This window comes from Elephas maximus, chromosome 1 (genome assembly GCF_024166365.1).
Source record: "Elephas maximus indicus isolate mEleMax1 chromosome 1, mEleMax1 primary haplotype, whole genome shotgun sequence".
Lineage (NCBI taxonomy): Eukaryota > Metazoa > Chordata > Mammalia > Proboscidea > Elephantidae > Elephas > Elephas maximus.
Window position 1 is genome coordinate 121955381 of NC_064819.1, and position 20804 is coordinate 121976184.

The 20804-nt window shown below is 38.7% G+C and overlaps 1 protein-coding gene across 1 annotated transcript in view; it reads right to left on the reverse strand.

Moving 5' to 3' along the window:
- COL21A1 (collagen type XXI alpha 1 chain) overlaps window positions 1-20595 on the reverse strand; it is a 189765-nt gene extending 169170 nt beyond the window's left edge. Inside the window, exons 1-2 of the mRNA XM_049894674.1 lie at window positions 20422-20595; window positions 8733-8792 (exon numbers count right to left, since the gene is read on the reverse strand). The gene's annotated coding sequence lies outside the window, so the exon portion shown is untranslated. The remainder of the gene's footprint in view (window positions 1-8732; window positions 8793-20421) is intronic.
- Window positions 20596-20804: the final 209 nt, after the last annotated feature.

Consider the following 20804-nt stretch of genomic DNA (forward strand, 5'->3'; position numbering starts at 1 on the left):
AAACATATCAGTAAGAGACAAAGTCAACAGTAAAACTATAATAGTAAACTAATTGTGTTAATTTTTCAAAATGAAGCTGTCATGGATACAATTGTATCCCCCCAAAATATGTGTATCAATCTGGCTGGGCCATGATTCCCAGTATTGTGTGATTGTCTACCACTTTGTCATCTGATGTGATTTCCCTATGTGTTGTAAATCTTATCACTATGATATTAATAGGTTGGATTATCAGCAGTTATACTGATGAGATCTACAAGATTAGATTGTGTCTTAAGCCAATCTCTTTTGAGATATAAGAGAAGCAAGCAGAAAGACCGGGGGACCTTATACTACCAAGAAAGCAACACCAGGAGCAGAGCGCGCATCCTCTGGACCCAGGATTCCTGTGCTGAGAAGTTCCTAGACCAACGGAAGACTGAGGACAAGGACATTCCTCCAGAACCAACAGAGAGACAGAAAACCTTCCCCTAGAGCTGGTGCCCTGAATTTGGACTTCTAGCCTACTAGACTGTGAGAGAATAAACTTCTCTTTGTTAAAGTCATCCACTTTTGGTATTTCTGTTATAGCAGCATTAGATGACTAAGACAGAAGCTCTTTCTCATCACCATCAGAACCAATCAGGATAGTTTAGGTTACACTAAAAATCAAAACCAAAAACTAGTGCCTGATTTAAAAAAAAAAAAAAAAAGGTTTATTCCTTGTTTACACTACATGTCCACTATGGGCTAGCTCGGAGCTGTGCTCCACATTCCTCATTTTAGAATTCAGTCTGACAGAGGGGCATGGCCAGTTACCACGGCAGAGGTAAAGAGTTCTAGAGGGTCTCACACAGGCAATTAAGTGTTCAAGTCCAGAAACACATCCCAATTTTTGCTTATAACTTATTAGCCAGAATTAGCATGGGGCCAGGAGATATAATCCTACTCTGCACCTGAAATGTATTTGATAAGCAAAACTAATAACTATCACATATAACTACAAAGTCAGCTTCAATCTAATGGTGGATTTTTATGACAGTGTTTTTCAAACTGTAGATTATGGCCTATCAGTAGATTATGAAATTAAATTAAATAAGTTTAAATATTTTTAATAGAATGGAACGGGAGGAAAAATATCAGAGAATGTCGCATGTAGAAAAGATATTTTATCACGAAACAATTCAAATAAATACAGATGTTTGTCATAATATAAAATATGCTTCTTCCTGTGGGTCCAGTCAAAATTTTTGGAAAATCATTGTTCCAGGGGAGCCCCAATTAAGCCAGATATATAGAAACATAACAATTTCCATGCTGACTCTTCTAGTCCAACAGTAGTCCTATAACTCCCATGAAAGAGTAGAAAAATCATGGTGTCAATCTCAAATGAATGAACTGAGTCAAAACTTTACTCTTTCCTGTAATAGCACGCTTTCTCAGCTATAAATTAATTCAGAAATATGATGAAACTACTAAGATTTTTAGCATCTTCCAAGTATTAAGAGTTCCATCACCTTTTATCTCTTCTAAAATACGAGGTTCTCCTTAATTGTGTAGAGCGTCATTTTACCAGTTTGCCAGAACCGGATACAATTATTTATTAAATTAAATGGCACACTTGGCCAGGATCAATGGTAATACAAATTATTTCATTGTATTGCTATTATCTTATAAAACATTATCATGGATAACTTTTACTAGGCTTACTTATGTTCTGATGTTTAAAGGAGAACACACTTTGCAAAACCATATTCAATTACAAAATACCTATTGTATCTAACTCCTTGTCACAGGTTTAACATGCACACTTTTCAATGCTCTACTTCTTATCCTCAATTATGAAAATACAAATTTGAAATATGCTAGTTGTATATGTTTATAAAGGAGCCCTGGTGGCATAGTGGTTAAAGGGCTGAGCTGTAACCAAAAAGTCAGTAGTTCGAATGCACCAGCTGCTACACGGGAGGAAGATGTGGCAGTCTGCTTCTGTAAAGGTTACAGCCTTGGGAACCCTATAACGCAGTTCTACTCTGTCCTGTAGTGTCACTATGAGTGGGAATCAGCTGAACAGGCAGTGGGTTTGTTTGGGTTTTTGTTGCTGCTGTTGTGTTTTTTTTCCTTTGGTTTATATGTTTATAGGAAAGGTGTAATATTTATAAATTTGGTTTCAAATTTCTCATTTCCAAAATGAGGTCACTGTAACTCTTACTTTCAGCTAGCTATGTGAAAGGTTTATAATTGCTTACTTAATGCAAGAGTTTCAACCAATTTCACCGCTTTCTTCCCTTTCCCCAAAAACATTGCTATACCTCTTCCTACCTACCTTTCACAGCCATTGTAATTCAAAAGCCAGGCTTTTATTTCCGCAGGAAAAAATGCTTGCTAAACACCCAACAATAACAAAAAGCCTCATGTGAGACCATCTCCTTTTACGTCCCTGAGGACTCCACTGCTAATTACTACGTATGCCAGAGGAGGTTTCCTGAGGAAAAGAGTCAGTGTGAACTAACAGCATCTACCATGCTGACATTTAAGAGAACCAAATAAAACATGACTAATCGTGTTCAAAAGAATGGAAAAAGAAAAGACCATCCTCAAAAATAAACTAGTGTTCAACTTTTTACTACACACAAGGAAGTTCTAGTATGGAAAAATGATGGGCTTCCTGCATTTGTTAATTAAGGAAGTATTATATTCAGTTCAATAACAGATTCTGGCTTTACATGCCTTTTCTAAAAACTGATGAGTCAAAATATTCAGTTCTTTCCTGGCATTATTGGAAAAGAGGATTGTACTAGGAGCTAGTCTGTCTGTGTCCCAGGCCCAGCAAGGTCACTAAAATATTGTACGTGTCTGGGCAAGAAAAGGAGCCTAGCTAGGCCTCACCATTGCCTCTGTAAAACAACGGGGTGAAGAGATAAATGAGCTTGAAGATCTCTTCCATTTTCAAATGGCTGCAGTTCTGTTCTCTTACATATTTTACTATTTTAAGTATAAGGCTAAAAATTAGCTTTTTAAATCAAATAAAAGCTCATTTCTTTCCATTATTCCCAAACTGGATCTACTGGATGCAATACCTTATGAATTTTCTATAAATTAAAATTTTATAATCAAACTCATAATACCTATAACATTTCTATTATATTAAAAGAGCCCCAAAGACATGAACAATTAACAGTCTGACAGCTAACTTTTCATAATCATTTTAATAATCTAACAAGACAAAAAAAAGAATCCCACGAAAATGTTCCTCCTAAACAAATGGAACCCTACTGGCTCAGGGGTTAAGAGCTCAGCTGCTAACCAAAGGCTGGCAGTTTGACCCCACCAGCTACTCCTTGGAAACCCCATGGGGCAGTTCTACCCAGTTCTGTAGGATCGTTATGAGTCAGAATTTACTCAACGGTGAGTTGGTTTGGTTTAAACAAATGGTGAGCACTACACAAACTCTATCAAATGCTTCACTATTTTACATTGCTCTCAACACACATGCACACATAAAAATTAGCAATACCACAAATCTTGATATTCTTTCAAATGAGGTGGTAAAATCGCATTTGTACAGATATTCTTAAAAGGTGGAAAGTAGGGAAAATGCAGTAATTGCACATTGGAATGTGTTTTATTCTTATATTTTAATAAAACTATGCCTGGAATTCTGAAAACTTACATTACTGTACTTCAAACTGAGTATAATGGGAACTATCCTGGGAAAAAACCAACTCAAGAGAACTAGAAAACAAGAAAATATTCTACTTTATAAGGATTTTGGTTCACACCTTAGGAAATAACAACAATACGCAATGTATACAACATAATTTTTAAATTCCTTCTATGTTAAACTGAATTATAGGATGTGACCCTGTTAGTAAATATTTATTAAATATCTTACAGAAAAGAATCCTAACAGGGATCATGCTACACAAACCCAAGGTAGAAGTATTAGTATTATTAATTTTGCCATTTAAAAGCAAGAAACTCATTAGCTAGGAAACTCTCGTGCCTTACCATTCACTCCAAGGTTATGCTCTATTATGCAGACTTTCAAATTCAGTGGTCTAAAGCAAAAACAGCTGCACTGGACTTCGTTCATCCTGGAATACTGACATTTCTAAACAAATGCCAAGTGCAGTCTCAGGATTACAATATGTGACACTTTATCCAAAAGGAGATGCTCTTATTTTACTACATCGTCCAGATGTTGTTCAGAAGAAACCTCAGACAGGATCCCCAGAGCCATATTACCCAATAACCCAGAGGAAAAATTATAGCTGTCCACATATTGCTTGGTCCAACACATCAACTTCATAGCAAAAGTAATAAAGCTAACACCAAAATGACTTTTGTTCCTTGCTACAATTACAGGTGCTTTAGAATATGGTCAGAGTAAGACTGTGATACCATGGCCTACATTGCTGGGAAGGACAGGCCTATATTGCTTGGAAGGGCAGGGAACAAGATTACTCAGAGCTGGAAGAAAAGGGATTCTCAGAGCAGGAAAAGGAAGAGTTACTGACAGAGGTAGATTTCTCTCAGACTGAGAAGGAAGCGATCCTTGAGAATGAGGAAGAAGAGTGGCCTTTTGGACATTACGCAGCTCTTTTCCATTTGTGTTGAGGATAATCCCTGGGTTTGGGCATTAGAGTGGATTGGCAAACAGACCCCAGGTAGGCTATCAGCTAGCAAAACCCAAGAGATATAGGTAGTTACCATGTCTAGAAGATAAGACACTAGTACTTTGCCCAACTCTACAAACACTGGGGGCAAGCTATAGAAAACAGCAAATACAAAAACACCCACAGAAACAGAGTTAATAACAGTAAAAAGAAGGCTGGCTTAAATATATTCAGAAACACACGTGTGATTACGTACTACATGAATAAAAAGGGAACAAATTAAGATCTTGGAAATTGAAAGCTTAATAATGGACATAGTTGAAAAGGGAAGTAGCTAGATACAGAATCAAGTTGAAGAATTCAACCACATTATAACGCAAAAGGACACAGATTTTATAAAATATTTTTTAAAAAAAAGAACTTCAGAAAGAAAAAATAAAGAGACATAATGAAGGAAATAATGAAAGAAAAGGTAAAAGTTTGCAAAGCTAAATAAAGATTTGAGTCTTTGGATTGAAAGCATCTCACAAGTACCAGGTCGCTTGAATGGGGAAAAAAAAGACCCCTCTTCGACACATTTTGGTGAAAAATGATAAATCAAATGTTAAAGCAAAAAACTCCAAGAGTTTCTGTGGGGGGGGGGGACACCTAAAAAGGAATGAAAAGTACACCTTCTCCTCACTTCTTGACTATGTCATTATCTGACATCTCACATTTACAACAATAAAAAATCTACTCGACTATTTTGTGCATTAATGATGTACGTCTGGCATTAACAAGCACTGAGGTGTGAGACGAGAGTAACTCTGGTTTCGATGGTTAAGGTTATGTGCCAACTTGGCTGGGCCATGATTCTCAGCATGTTTGGCAGTTATGTAAAGATATAATTTGGCAGTTATGTAATGATATAGTCATCCTCCATATTCCCATAACACTGATTTCACATAACAACCTAGTCTTCAGAATCTATCCATGTTGATAAGTGAAGAGAGGATGTATACTGTCTAGAGAATCATCACCAAAAATGAAGCCAAAATAGGATGGATTAAGATCTTCAAAGTTCTATAGGAAAATGGTTTGAGAACTAGACTTCACCTGGCAAACAAGATTCATTTTTTAACATTAAAGAACTCTAAAATGTATTATTTATCCACCCCTTTAGAAAATCACCAGAAGATAAACAAAACTAGTATGAGATATCAAAAAAAAAAAAAATCACCATGCCTTCCTAAGCCTCCTTTTTCAAGGAGCCCTAGTAGTGCAGTGGTTAAACATTCAGCTGCTAACCAACAAGTTGGCGGTTCAAACCCACCAGCCACTCCATGGGAGAGAGATGGCAGTCTGCTTCTGTAAAGATTTACAGCCTTGGAAATCCTGTGGGGCAGTTCTACTCTGTCCTATGGCTGCCATGAGTCAGAATAGACTCAACAGCAATGGGTTTGGTTTTGGTTTGTAAACTTTTACAAGGAGCCCTGGTGGCACAATGGTTAAGCACTTGGCTGCTACCTAAAAGGTTGGTGGTTCAAACCCTCTCAGGGGCTACGCAGGAGAAAGACCTGGTGATGTCTTCCCATAAAGATTACAGCTTGGAAAACTCTATGGGCAGTTTCACTCTGTCACATGAGGTCACTGTCGGTCAAAATCAACTCAACACCACCACCTAACACCACCACCGTTTTATAGTACAATAACAGGTTTTTCTCCATTATCTCTTGAAAGCTGTCCCTGAATTTTTCTTCATCTTTGCCTTGCCTTCTACTGACAGACATGTTCTCAGCCATCTGACCACTGTCTCTCACCCAGAGAGTGCAACATCCTCACTGCTTCAGTGACTGCTTCTGTGAAAGGACTCCAAATCTCATTCCATTTTCTCACCCAGCTCCCATAGACCTAAATATCATATTTCCAACTCTTTCACACAACAAACCCTCCATTACCATCAGGCAAATCATGTCAAGTCCTTTAAATTTTAAGGCCGTGCTCATCCCCTGCTCTAAGCCTTTTCTTGTGCCATACCTCAATTTGTGCCTTCAGACTAGACTCAGTGTCTGAACAATAAACATCACAAACTTACAGAAATTTGGTGTAATGCAATCTTGTATGTATAAGAAAGAAGTAGAAGGCAAAGGGGGACAGAAATTGTTCCATCAAGAGCAGCATATATGCCTTCAGGTAAACCCACAAGCCTGGGGGTTAAAAGCATGTGAACAGGAATTTTACTCAACTGGTATAAAACAATGTTACTGTTCAGGTTGTTTATACACTTCCCTCCTGACTGGTCCTGTCCTGACCTTACTGGTTATTAAATATTCTAAACTCCCTTCTGTCATAAGAACTGAAAAAACTTACCGAGAATGATTCACTGAACTCTATGCAATGCTGGTTAAGAGACAAGAATAAATCATGTCAAACTAACCTATCTTCTTTGATAGACATACCAGGCTGACATCAGGCAAATACTGTGTTCATGATATTTCAAAAAGACAAATGATTAAACGTAAGCTAATTAAATGACAGCTGATACCAGCCTTGGTACGAGGTTTCTGGTGATATGCTTTACAGTTCTGCCATTTGCACAGTCCAATTAATTGTTATTTGTAACTCAAATGAGGGCAGTGATGATGACTTGCAAATAAAATTCCTAGGCAAAGCAAAGCTAGGAAAGACTTCTAAGTGACTGAATGAAAAAGATGTGGATAAATAATGCGCCAACTGCAGCAAGACAAAATTCAAAAGAAACACACGAAAGTCCTGGGGATCCAAACTCTGGATTATAGAATACTGAATTGGAATGAATCGATTTAGCAGCAGCAGGCCTGAGTAGGCTAAAGCCCTTAGCTGATGGTAAACTCAAGTCATTAGTGTGAACTGGCTGCCAACAATTAGTTTGCTCTTGAGCTACATTGCTCAGTGGTCAGAGAGCATCAAAACTGAATTGTGTCCAGGAAAGGCTGACCGCAGTAAAGATATAACCCAAACTATCTCAAAAAAAGACACAGTTTTAGAACATAAAGTTCCACCTGGGGCATCTTCAAATACTGGCCAAGACTGCCAGGTGAAAAAGAAATTAGGCTTGGCCCTATCACTTCCAGAGTATAGAACTAAGACCAAAGCATGGAAACTCCAGGGAGGAAATTTTCAGTTTAGTTTAAGGGAAAAGTTTTAAATAGGTAGGGATATCCCCAAAACCTAAAGTTTCCCATATTGGAGGTGCTGGCATTAGATGGTGTGCTTATTGGATGCTATAGAGAGAGATTAAGGTATCAAGTATTGTTGGGGCAAAAGAGAGCAATTTGTAAGGTACTTTCCAGCCCTATGATTTATATTGATGAGAGTATCTACCTTATTCCCTATCTGTCCAAACTGAATCATGTTTCAAGAAGCCAGTGCAAGTCCTACCTCCTCCATAAAGCAAGTCATGACAAAAGTGGACCATATCAATCTTCCACATTGCTTTCCAGTTCAATTGCCATCAAATTGATTCCCACTCATGGCGACCCATGTGTGTCAGAGTAGAACTATGCTCCATAAGGTTTTCAATGGCTGATTTTTTGGAAGTAGATCATCAGGCATTTCTTCCAAGGCACCTAAGGGTGGACTCGAACTGCCAACCTTTCAGTAAGCAGCTGAGCACAATAACAGTTTGTACTACCTAGGGATTCTTCTACATTGCTTACCTCCAGTATGAGAGCATTTGGAGCTCAATTACACACAGTCTTATATTGCTTCCTAAAAATTGTACTAGAAATAGTCCATCTCGCAACTATATCCTAAGTAACTGGGGTCATGGCTCGCCTCAGTCTCGCAATTGGTCTGCTTACAGCACACTGTGCCACACTAGACACCTAATAGCCACTGAAATTAAACTAGCTGACTCATCACTCTCTTCTAGCTTTTTATGTAGTACACAGTCAATGTTTTCACCATTACCAACATCTACTTTCTGTGAATGTCATAAAATAACATTATTGGCTTCCCAGGAGTTCCTGTGTCTCCTCCTTGATATCTCAAAATTCGTGTATTTTTCCGTTTAAAATGTCCCAATTCCCTAACGAGAGTAATAGCTACAAAAACTGAAACCCGTCCTTGCAACTTTTGCAGGTAATAAAATATGCCTTCTTCCTTTCCCTTTACCTTAAAACATAGCAGTAGGTGGCTCTGAGGAAACAGGAATCCCAGAAGAAAAAAGGCACCCTGAGAGAAAAAAAGCCAAAATTAGAAATTCTCTTGATTCTAGAGTAATAGACAGTAGCAGGGTCTCGCATACTAGAGAAGCAGGGCTACATCTCCTCCTTATCACAATTTGGAAAATTTACAGCTCTGCAGTATAGCAGCGAATTCCTTAAGGATACTCCCTTGGGTAAGATAGGTTGGCCTCACCCAAAAAATTGGCAATTCTAAAACTACAGAAAGAGAAGGAAAAAAATCTCTTCAGCTAACTTTATGATAAGTGCTCATCTTTGGGATAATATCCATAGTAGATAAGAAGGCATGCACACATTTATTTTTCCATTTAAGTTATTAGTATTCAAATAAAGTTACAAAACTGTGAAACTACAATTGCTTCTCTTATTCTTTCTTGGGCTGCTTTAGGTCCAAAGTTCAAAAACATGGCAGGTTACTGGAACAGTGATGTGAAATTCAACTTGGCAACCATATCTAAATGATTTAGAGACATTTAAAATGCATTGAATTACTCAAGCTTAGCATTTAATAATGTAATAGATATGGCCAAAAAAATGTCTACTTTGAAATTATACCATCCAGCCAGCTAAAAATCAAAAATATTTAGAGGCACAGTTAAGGAAACACAGATGTACAAATGGCTCTAACTATTCTATATCAATAACTACTCACCTTCCCTTTTCATCCCTGCTCCATTCTCAATCCATAGGGGCCCAAGTAGGAACTCTATCTTTACCACTCTAGTTAAGACAGTTACCAATGTCATCCCTGCTCCCACAGTTTTTATTTCACCTTCTCTCACTTGAAAGCTTAGCCCAGAGGTGTAAGCTAACAAGTGACTAAAGCACCATTTGAACTAAGGCATATCCCATACAGAAGCACCAAGGGCAGGCCTGCGGCAACACAAAGGCATGTGGCCAAGGTGGCAAAAGGACGCTGAAACTAAACATAGCCCTTGCACCGCTTGTCAAGCTGTGCGCCCTGGTACAGGGCTGCATGTGCCCAGAGAAAAGGCTCCCTTCTAATTTTCACAAAGGCACCGTATGAGCTGTCTAGGGCTCTGACAAAAGAAATATCTACATCTGCTAAATCCAGGAACTGTGATAAACTTCCGGCAGCTGTAAGCAAGACTAGAGGATATCCTCAACTCCATCCAACAACCAGAAATGTCTTCTGGAATTGTGCAATATGGCAAAGGTTGACAACCTCGTAGACCCCAGAATTAACACTCAGAGTCACAAAGAATTACTCTCCAAAGCCTGTTAGAGTTGCCAGTGCATTGCCCGTTTCCAGAGATCCTCCTCTACCACACTCTCACTTTTCTATTTTAGTGGCTAGTGGCTAAAATCTGAATGTACCTCTTCAAGACCTAGGCTGCATGGAAGATACTCACATCAAAAGAAGTTGATGGACATTTAGGCTGTTACTACCTTTTGACTATTGTGAATGGTGCTCCAATGAATACTGGTGTACAAGTATCTATTTGTGTTTCTGCTTTCACTTCTTTTGGGTTTATACCTAGGAGTGGAATTGCTAGATCACATGCTAATTCTATGTGTAACTTTTTGAGGAGCTACTAAACTGCTTTTTACAGCAGCTGCACAATTTTACAATCCCACCAGCAACAGATAAGGGTTCTAATTTCTCCACATCCTTGCCAACACCTGATGTTTTCCATTTTTATGATCACAGCCACCTTAAAAACCCATTGCCATCAGTCATTTCCAACTCATAGGGGCCCTGTAGGACAGAGTAGAACTGCCCCATAGAGATACCAAGGCTGTAAATCTTTAGGGAAGCAGACTGCCACATTTTTCTCCCACAGAGCAGCTAGTGGTTTTGAACTGCCGACCTTTCAGTTGGCAGCCAAGCACTTAACCGCTGTGCCACCAGGGCTCCACAGCCATCTTAGTGAGTGTGAAATTATATTTCATTATAGTTTTGATTTGCATTTTCCTAATGACAAATAGAAGCCCTGGTGGCTCAGAGATGAAGAGCTTGGCTGCTAACCAAAACGCTGGCAGTTCGAATCCACCACTTGCTCCTTGGAAACCCTACAGTGCAGTTCTACTCAGTCCTATAGGGTTGCTATGAGTCAAAATCAACTCGATGGCAACAGGTTTGGTTTTTGTTTTTTAATGACTAAAGATATTGAGCATCTTTTCATATGCTTATTGGCCATTTTTAGTTCTTTCCTGGTGAAATGTCTATTCAAGTCCTTTGCCTATTATTTGATTGGGCTTTCATCAATAGATAAATGGATAAATGAAATGTGGTATGTAAATACAATGGATTATTACTCAACCATAAAGTGAAGTTCTGATAGAAGCTATGATGTGGGTGGCCCTTAAAAACATTATGCTGAGTGAAATAAGTCAGTCACGAAAGAATATTATACGACCTCATTTATATGAAATATCGAGAATAGGCAAGTGTATAGAGACCAAAGTTTGTTAGTGGTTCCCAGGGGCAGGAGAGAGGAGAAGAGAGAGACTCATTGCTTAAGAGACACCAAGTTTGTTAAGGATGATGGAAAAATTTGGAAATAAATAATGGTGATGGTTGAACGACATGATAAATACAATTAATGTTACTAAATTGTCCATGTAAAGAATGTTGAGATATTTTGTTACATGTATATTTAATATAATTTTTAAAAGCCAGAAAAAGAGTAAAAACAATTTTTAAAAAAGAGAAATATGCTAACCAAGAGGTAGAATTCCAAATCATAAGCGTGGAAAGGTTTAGAAGTAGGGAGACTATTAACACTTTCTATGGTAAATAACTATTTTGAGGTAATTTGAGTAATTTCTATCTGTCAGGCATAACACTAAAGGTTTTATGTGCATTATTTCATTTAACCCTCATAACCATACTATGAAGTGGGTCCTCTGATCCCCACTTGACAGATGGACAAACTAAACTTTGAAAGGTAAAGTACTGAGCATAAGGCCACACAGGTGGTGAAGTGGAAGGGTCAAGACTGCACAACACTAATGATCTTAACTATTATATGGCCTCCACGTACTACAGACAGTACATAACATTCTTTTCCAATTCAAATAAAAACTGATTTTCTAATTTTTTTAATTTTTCCTTGTGCAATTTTAGCCAGATTTTATTATCTGTAGTTAGCACGCCTGATGTTTAAAAGTACATCTGGCACAATAAGTACTTTCCAAGTTACAGAAACGTGAAGTAATCACACGGCAACAGTCATTCTCTCTCTTTTTTGGGGGAATTCAAAATTATAATTTCAAATGTTCCCATCTACAAATCATATAATTATATATTTATTTTTGAATTATAAAATACATGTGTATTAAAAAAATAGAACAAAATAAAGCAGGAAAAAATCTATCATCCCACCACTCAAACACAACTGTTAACATTTTAAGAAACGTGTAATTTAGAGCTCAAAAATATAATTTGATTACTTCTAAAAACATGATTTCCCTCACAAAACTGATCATTTAGAATCAGAAAAAAAAAAATTTTCAAGTGTTGAAAAGACCAGTGAAAAAATTTTATATAATTCCTAACTGGAGACCAAAGAAAAATTGGTTTAGGCCTCATGAAAAAGAGTTTAACATCTTCTATTTATAAATAAAAAGATCTGTTATTTCGTTATTCATCCTTCACAGCAACATTCAACTTCAGTGAACATTCAGTATGTAATAATAATAATTTCAGGGATATTCATTCTGAATTCTACATTTCTCAGTAGACTAATTTCCTAAAGGATATGTTACTCCATCCTCTAAGATGCAATTCTTTACAGGTTTCATGACGACCTCTAATGGTGTTTTCAACCAAGAAAATATATGTATACAGAGAAAATGAAAGAAGAAATTACGACCACACCTGCCCAGAGATATCTAACTGTAGCTGTTTCAAAGCTACCAGTTTTTCAGCAAGTTGGTGGCAGGGCTGAGATGAGAAACCGGATTCCCATTTCCTGGTCTAGGAATCATCCTAGAAATAATGAGAATGTTCATTCATTTAGAACCTGCCATATAAATATAAATAATATCATTATTATTCAAATGGGAGTATAGAAATGACATATAACTAGATTGTAGGCACCTACTTGCTCATGCTAGATACATGGCTTGCTGCCACTAAATATACAGGAGTTTGAATTAGGTTCCATGTGCCTACACTTCCTCACCAGGAGCTCTGCATCTCACCTTCCCTTTTCATCCCAGTTCCCTCTTCATTACATGGTGAGCCAAGTAAGAACTCAGCAGGTAGCACTCTATTTAAAATAGTTATTCATGTCATTCCTGCTCCCCAGAAATGTCTATGGGACATTCATGTCGTCTCTGCTCCCCAGATATTTATTTCATCTTCTCTCATTTCAAATCTGAAACAAGAGGTGCTAGCTAACAAAGAAAACTGAAGGAGCTGAAAATGACCAAAAGGCAGGTTATAGAAAGGAAAAGGTGATTTTCTACAGGGAAGTCATGGAGAGTTGCGTGGATTCTCAGCATTCTCAAGACCCTGGGTGTTTATCTTCTCCACAAAGCCTCATTCTGGGATAATCTCTCTACTACTTGGCAAAATATTATTTAAAATCATATTCCACTCTTTCTAAAGATTGATACATGATATTACATCTAATGAGAATCAAAAACATTTTGAGAAGAAATTAAGTAATACGTCATGTTATGCTTGTCAATTTTTCTAAATTTAAATCAATACTCTTTTTTGCCTTATACATTTTTTAAGATATTAACAAAATGTTCTTCTTATACAATAAATTGAAGGGAGTTCTCCATTTAAAAAAAGAAACTGCCAACTTAGTATTAATAGACTCACTAAACTAAACTTCTCGGAATGCCCAGTGGTAGGCTGTCCAAGCACTTGGTAGGTACTTAATTTGATGAATGGCTGAACACTCACTAGGAATGTTTCTCCCTGTCTTATCTTTAATAACCTATCTAATTCTGGCTACTACTGGAAAACAGGTGTCTACACACACTGCATAAGGTAGAATCAACCTCTCTCTTCCTAATGAAGTAGCAAGATAGGTACACGACAAAGTTTAGAATAAAAAATTATACATTTTAATACATTGTTTCAATCATTGAGTCACCTATGGATTTCCAAGTGACCATAAAAATATGATACTTTTTTTGTGTTTTTATTTGTCCATATTATAAAATAAAAAATTAAAATACTGAATAATGTCAAGGGAATATTTTTAGAAGAACTTTCTATAAATCTCAAACTTCACTAGAAATTCTTTTTACTTTAAATAAGAAAGGAACTTTTCTTGAGCCTTAATCTTTTCTTCTTGACACCAATAACTATAAAAACAAACAGTTATTGAGTAACATAACATTGCAATCATGGCTAAATTGACCAAGATCAAAACAAGACAAGCCAAAACAAAAACTAAACACTGAATCAAACACAAGTAACTGGCAGGGCTCCCAGAAGGTCACCAAACTTGGACTTGAGAAAACTGTCAACGTTTCCTAAAATTTTCAGATCTCAAGTTTTTCATTAGTAAAAACCAAAATGCCAAGGGAACAACAAAGAAAAAAATTAAATTGAACCCTTTGAAAAGACAAACCATACATAGGAAAAAAAATTAAATATGTGTGTGTGTATATATATATATATATATTACTCTTTTCACAAAAGATAGCTTTATTTTCTCGGCATTGTGAATACATTGTTTTTAGCGGTTTTTCATTAAGAAAATCTTTTAAATAAATAGCCTTGAAATTAAACTGGAATAAGTGGGACCAGCAGATCTATAGTATTCCAACCGCATTCTACTTTAACTTGGATTATATGTGTGGTGCAATGGATCAGTTTTGTGTCGCCTGTCTAGCCATCATCTTGTAACCCAAGCGATTGGGTAGGGCTGTGTGGTAGGGCAAATGTGGCCCACCAAAGGGACTGGTCAGTTTTGCCACCCGACTGGGCAGGAAAGAGAAGATCCCACCACCACCAATAAGAACAGCCAGGAGCCAGCACATCCTTTGAACCCGGGATCCCTGAACTGAGAAGCCTCTGGAACCGAGAGAGAAAGTGCTGTAACACTGAAGCCATCGAGAAGTGGTGGCAGAGACCTTGCAGCAGGAGATAGTGTGTTGGGCTTCCCAGCCCAGGGAGAGAGAAAGCTGAGTACCTTTGGGCAGAGACCAAGAGCCAGGGAAAGACACGCCTGCAAGCGCAGCTGGAAGAGGCTGCCCTGATGGAAGAACTGTATCCTGAATCTTCCTGAACCTGAGTTGTAACTGTTACTTTCCTAATTAACCCCATAATCGTGAGTATTGTCTGTGAGTTTGTGTGGCCACTGCAATGAATTATCGAACCCAGCAGAGAAGTAGAGAGTGCCCTCGGAGGGATGGTTGCTGTCACAATTGGTAAACATAGCGGAGAGAGGAGGCATGTCTGACCTCCACCTCATAGGAATCAGCCTCGGACTACTGATATTGATTCTCCTTCTCCCTTGTGAACTTAAAGGAGATCAGACACCACCCCTAGGCCATTTTTATAATATGTCTCTTTGTTACATTAACTATTTTTTTCATAAGGCCAGGTAGTTGAGTAAAAAATGTTCTGAGTAGAAAAGAGGACACCTGAGTTGCTATCCAGGGCCACCACTAGTTATTCATGAGCCTTGGCCAAGAATGCTGTCTCGTTTGTTCACTTATATTAGAGAAGTTCTATATCTCTTACCATTCTAAAAATTCCTTGAGTACACACAAGTCTTATGGATATAGTTCATGTGTAGACATGTCACAGTTCCTCTCGTTATAAAGAACACGATTACTTCACTCCTTTTCACAATAAGAGGAGCTCTGGTGGCGCAGTGGTAAAAACACTCAGCTGCTAACCAAAAGACCGGCAGTTCAAACCCACCAGCCGCTGCATAAGAGAAAGACGCAGCAATCTGCTTCCTTAAAGATTACAGCATTTGAAGCACTACGGGGCAGTTCTACTCTGTCCCACAGGGTCTCTATGAGTCAGAGTCGACTTGATGGCAGTGGGTTTTTGGGTTTTCATGATAAATTAATCAAACTGATCATTTTCTTGTTCAAAATGCAGTTTTTCTACTGAGAAGCTTGAAGCACCTCACTTATTCTGAAACAAACCTTCCCATTAGCGAAAATGGGAAAACCATGAAATGAACATTTATATTAATAACCTAAAGTACTATTTCCTTTTTTAGGTCCCAGTTTTAGAGTTGAAAGCAGGAAGAGAGCTTCAGCTTAGGCCATTCCATAATGCTTAATGTAAAATAATAGCAAACGCTTACTCCACATTAACTATCAGCCGGGTGCTATTCTAAAAAGTTTACATATGTTAACTCATTTAAGCTTCACAGCAACCCCACTGAGGTAGGTACTATCACCTCTGTTTTACAGTTGAGGACACAGAAGCAAAAAGAGGTTATATAACTTGTCCAAGTTCAAACAACTAGCAAGTGGTAGAGCCAGGATTCAAGGCAAGGCAGTCTGGCTACAGGCTCTGTATCCTTGACCAGGAGTCTATACAGAAGGTTGGGGGAACTTGGTCTCCCTGGGTAATTCTCTTTTGGTAAGATTGTACCACCTGTCAGAAATAAACATTTTAACTTTGTTTCTTACAAGAAATGATAATGAATCAAGCTAAAGTCTTACTATTGCCTGCTGAAAATATAATCCAAAGATAATAAATACAAAAATAAAAACATGTATTCATTTCCTGTGATGTGTTTTACTCACATGAGTTTCAAGATTGGCCTTAATGGTAAAACCATTCACTTTGGAACAAATAGGACCCTCAGAATGAACCTAATGCCACGTAATGCTCAACAAAGCCTTTCTAAGTGAGCCAGGTTATGTAAACCAAGTGCAATTAAGCTAACTTCTTTATGATGATCTCTACTCCAGGCCTGAGGCATCTAAGTGGAGAACCATGAAGTCACTGCGGGACATTGCAATATTAATCATTCCTAATTGGCCACTCGTTACAGGCAGGGCTGCCACGTCCTGTCACTCTGAATTGCAACATGACAAACTATTTTAGTTCTTCAGTTACATTACCCAGAACACATAATTTGATTACTGAGATTTTGAGTCCCACATGCCTGTATTTTCCCCATCAAGAGATGTGCCTCTGATCTTCCTTTTTTATCCCCACAGCTACTCCTCATTCCATAGTGAGCCAAATAGGAAACCCTACTTACACTAAATTATAATTACCCGTTGCCTTTGAGTCGATTCCGACTCACAGCGACTCTGTAAGACAGAGTAGAGCCGCCCTATAGGACAGAGTAGAACCGTCCCATAGGGTTTGCAAGGAGCGCCTGGTGGATTTGAACCGCTGACCTTTTGGTTAGCAGCTGTAGTTCTTAACCACTACAGCACCAGGGTTTCCAAATTATAATTACACTTAATTTAATAACATTAAATTCTAACTACATTCAATTTAACATTAAATTGTAGTGTTAAAAGAATCCTTATGGAGGCCTGATTATCTGAATGCAGGAGTTACTAGATGCTGGAACACGCTTTATGTTTAGTCTTCTAGAAGTCACTAAAGACTGCTAACAGGTAGGGTATAGATGCAAGAGGAATCATAAAAAGGCACTCTAAGTTGAAAATCTAATATTCAACTTATTCTGAGATTAAGACGAATCGAGATCACTTTCAAAGTACAGAATTATTTGGCATCCTTTTTGGAATACTATAAATATTTTTTAACTAGAACTATTCAGTCCTAAGAGGATTGTCCAGATTAGCTCCAATCAAATATGAAAGGAATTGCTTTTGTGTGTGTGATTTTTAGTATTCTGAAATTATTGCAGTTAAGAAGGAAAAGGACTTCTTAAATTACCTCACCTCTCTTTTGCCCGTTTAGGCTTGCCCTTGCTCTATGTCCTTATTTTGCTTTCTCTTATATTGTCTTGAACAACCCTTGCTGTAACTACATAAGGTTTTACTTTAATCTTTCTCTCAAGAACCTGAGAAACGCTGGAGAGTACTTCCAAAATGGTTCTCTTGAGGCCACACCATGCAGTTTCTAGATGTTCTCTTACCATTTGAATTTTCTATCAAAATCTGGAGAGCCAGATTTTAAGGCCATTTAACTGTGAACATTAGTAGATTATAAAACTTCCCCTGGCAGGTGGAATCCTTCAACACAGATAGTAACTAAGTAAAGACCAGGTTGTTGACTGGAAGCTGATCCATTAAAATTTTTGAAGAAGTCCCATATAAAACTAAAGACACATGCAATTTAATTGAGCTATAAAACTCAAACATTACTAGCATTAGAAGGCAATTAGAGGATGCCCAGATGTTCACATTCTGGTAAAAAGGAAAAACTATGACTTCTAAGGGTGTGGCTGGCATGGAAATACAAAATTTGACCATGCATCAATGCATTTTTTTCATTTTAAGGTGTTTGGGATTAGGTTTTTATTTAGTTTGTGTGTATTTTGGGCTAACAAATATTTAATTCACTATGTGCTTGATACGTTAGAAGGAGACCCTGGGTGATGCAAGTGGTTAAGCACTCAACCAGCCAAAATGTTGGCAGTTTGAACCTACCCAGAGGCCCCTTCAGAGGAAAGGCTCCATGTGGTCTGCTTCTGAAAGGTCACGGTCTTGAAAATCCTATGGAGCAGTTCTACTCTGCACACATGGGGTTGCAACAGGTTTGATTTGGGGGGATTTTAGATACTTTAGAAGCATTATTTTATCTAGTTTTCATAACAGTGTGACATTTATGAGGTAAGTGTGATACTACTACAGTGCCCATTTTACAGATGAGGCAAGTGAAGGTTAGAGGAGTTATGTAACTGTTCAAGGGCACAGAGCAAGTAGAAGGCCAGGTCTGCCTCATCTGCCTCAGCCAAAGGCTGTTCCTAACCACTATCTGTATTTTCCCACAACTCTCTAAATGCCTCTTTGTACCTGTCCCTTTAACCAGTCTCAATCACAAATTGGCACAGAAAACAACTGCTTGGAAAATAACTGTTCTCTACATAAAGTCTTAGTACAGTTATCACAGTGTTCACGACAGCACAAATATGCTGGGACTGGAGTCATGCCTATTCTAGCTTTTCTTATCCAAAGTCAGATTTTCTAATCCATTTAAGCCCATTTGCTATGTCATTCTATTTCTGAACTAATGGCTTAGGAACAGCTGGGATTTTTTCAGCCAAAATTTTGAAATCTCAGATCTCTACTTAAAAAAAGAATACACCAGATAATCCAAGGACCTGCAATGCTGAATTCCCTTTCACTCTGGAGACTTGGCATGAGTCTCTTACACTTCCAACAGCTTTAAAATAAATAAATAAATAAAAGTACTGCATATGAGTCCTGTAATCTGCACAAATTGACAGTGATGAACCAGGATCATCTCGTGGGCTGCCAAAGATACGTCATTACAGCTAGAAGACTCATATGTACATTTCTTCCTTGGCTTCATTTCAACTCCTCAAAAAGAAGAAAAATTACTGTTCTCTCCTAAAGCAAGTATGCAAACTCTATATGAAAATTACTCAAAAGGATGGTTAAATCTGTAACCTCTATACGATCTTTCAAAGTTTCCAGTTTTTTTTTTTTTTAATATGAGCAAATATCTATTGATGAATAAGATTTGCTGAGAAGTTGTCTGCTTTTCCTTCCACAGAAGGGAATTCACAGGTGTCTGCCCTTAGGTTTCCTGCGATCTAACTCAATCGTCCTCAAACTTAAAGGGAGCACTAGCGTCACCTGGAGAGCTTCTGAAGCCACTAATGGATGCTCCTTACCCTAGAGTTTCTGATATGGTAGACCTGATGGTCTGTGCCATAAAGATTAAAAAATATATATACAGCCTAGAAAACTGAGGCAGTTCTACTGTCTCGTGGGGCTGCTCTGAGTCAGAATCGACTCAGTGGCACCTAACCCCAACAGCAGCGTGGGGATGGAGCCCTAGATTTTGCAAGAATCGCTTCGCGGCAACGGTTTTTTTTAACATGTTCCCAGGTTATGCTGATGCTGCCAGCAGACACCACACTTGGAGAATCGCTGTTCTAATGCACAGGATCCCAAATTCGACTGCACTTTGGAATCACCGGAGGGTTTTTTGGGTTTTGGTTTTTGGTTATGTGGACGCCTAAGTCCCACCCCCAGAAATTCTGATTTAATTGTTCTGGGGCCCTGCTCAAGCACCGAATCTTTTGAAGCTCCCAGTGATTTTAATGTGCAACCACCTTAAAGAATTTCTAATGGACCCCACAGGCTCCCAGACCCACCGCCCTGCGCTCTCTGCGTCATGCCTCCCACCGCGCCACATGTGGACGCTGGAGATCCTGCCGGGAAGATGAAGAGCGAGGAGGATGAGTTTGGGGGAGCAATCTCCGCATATCAGTCATTTTCAGAGACCAAACACAGAAATTGGCGCCCAGCTCACCTTTCAAGATTCACTAGCACCAAGTAACTTTGCAAGACAAACCCTGACATCACTGCTGTCAACTTGAGTGCAGTTTACCCGCTAGTTCACCAACCGCTTCAAAACGGCGAGAAAAACTGCACCTTCAGTACAGCCAAACTGCCAAATTGCAATCCTTACAGGGCCGGTTCTGAAGCTCCCTAGATGTCATCCTTAGCAGGCGAGGGAGAAGGCAGTGTTACCTTACCTGGAGCTACGTCCAGGTTGGGGTTGCTGTCGCAGGCAACCGCGGGTTCCGTGAGGGGTGCAGTGGTGTCCCAGGCAGTGACAAGCCCAAGCTGGATAAAACCAGGGCTGAAACGGGTTTGCTGCCCTCCGCCCGGAGTCGCGTCTCCCTGCAGCGGCCAGTGCAGAGCGCTCGGAAACTCGCTCTCAGCCCCCTGGAGGCGGAGCCCGGGAGATAAGGTTCGCGCTTCCCACCCGCCCCCTTTCCGCGGACGAAGGCCAGAGGGTGGGTTTTGGATCTGGATCTTGAAGTGCAAACTGCGAATGCAACCCTTCTAAAAAGAGACTCTGTTCAAATCTTGCTAGCGCCAGAAAATGCACGATTGGGAATTTAAAATGAGAGCA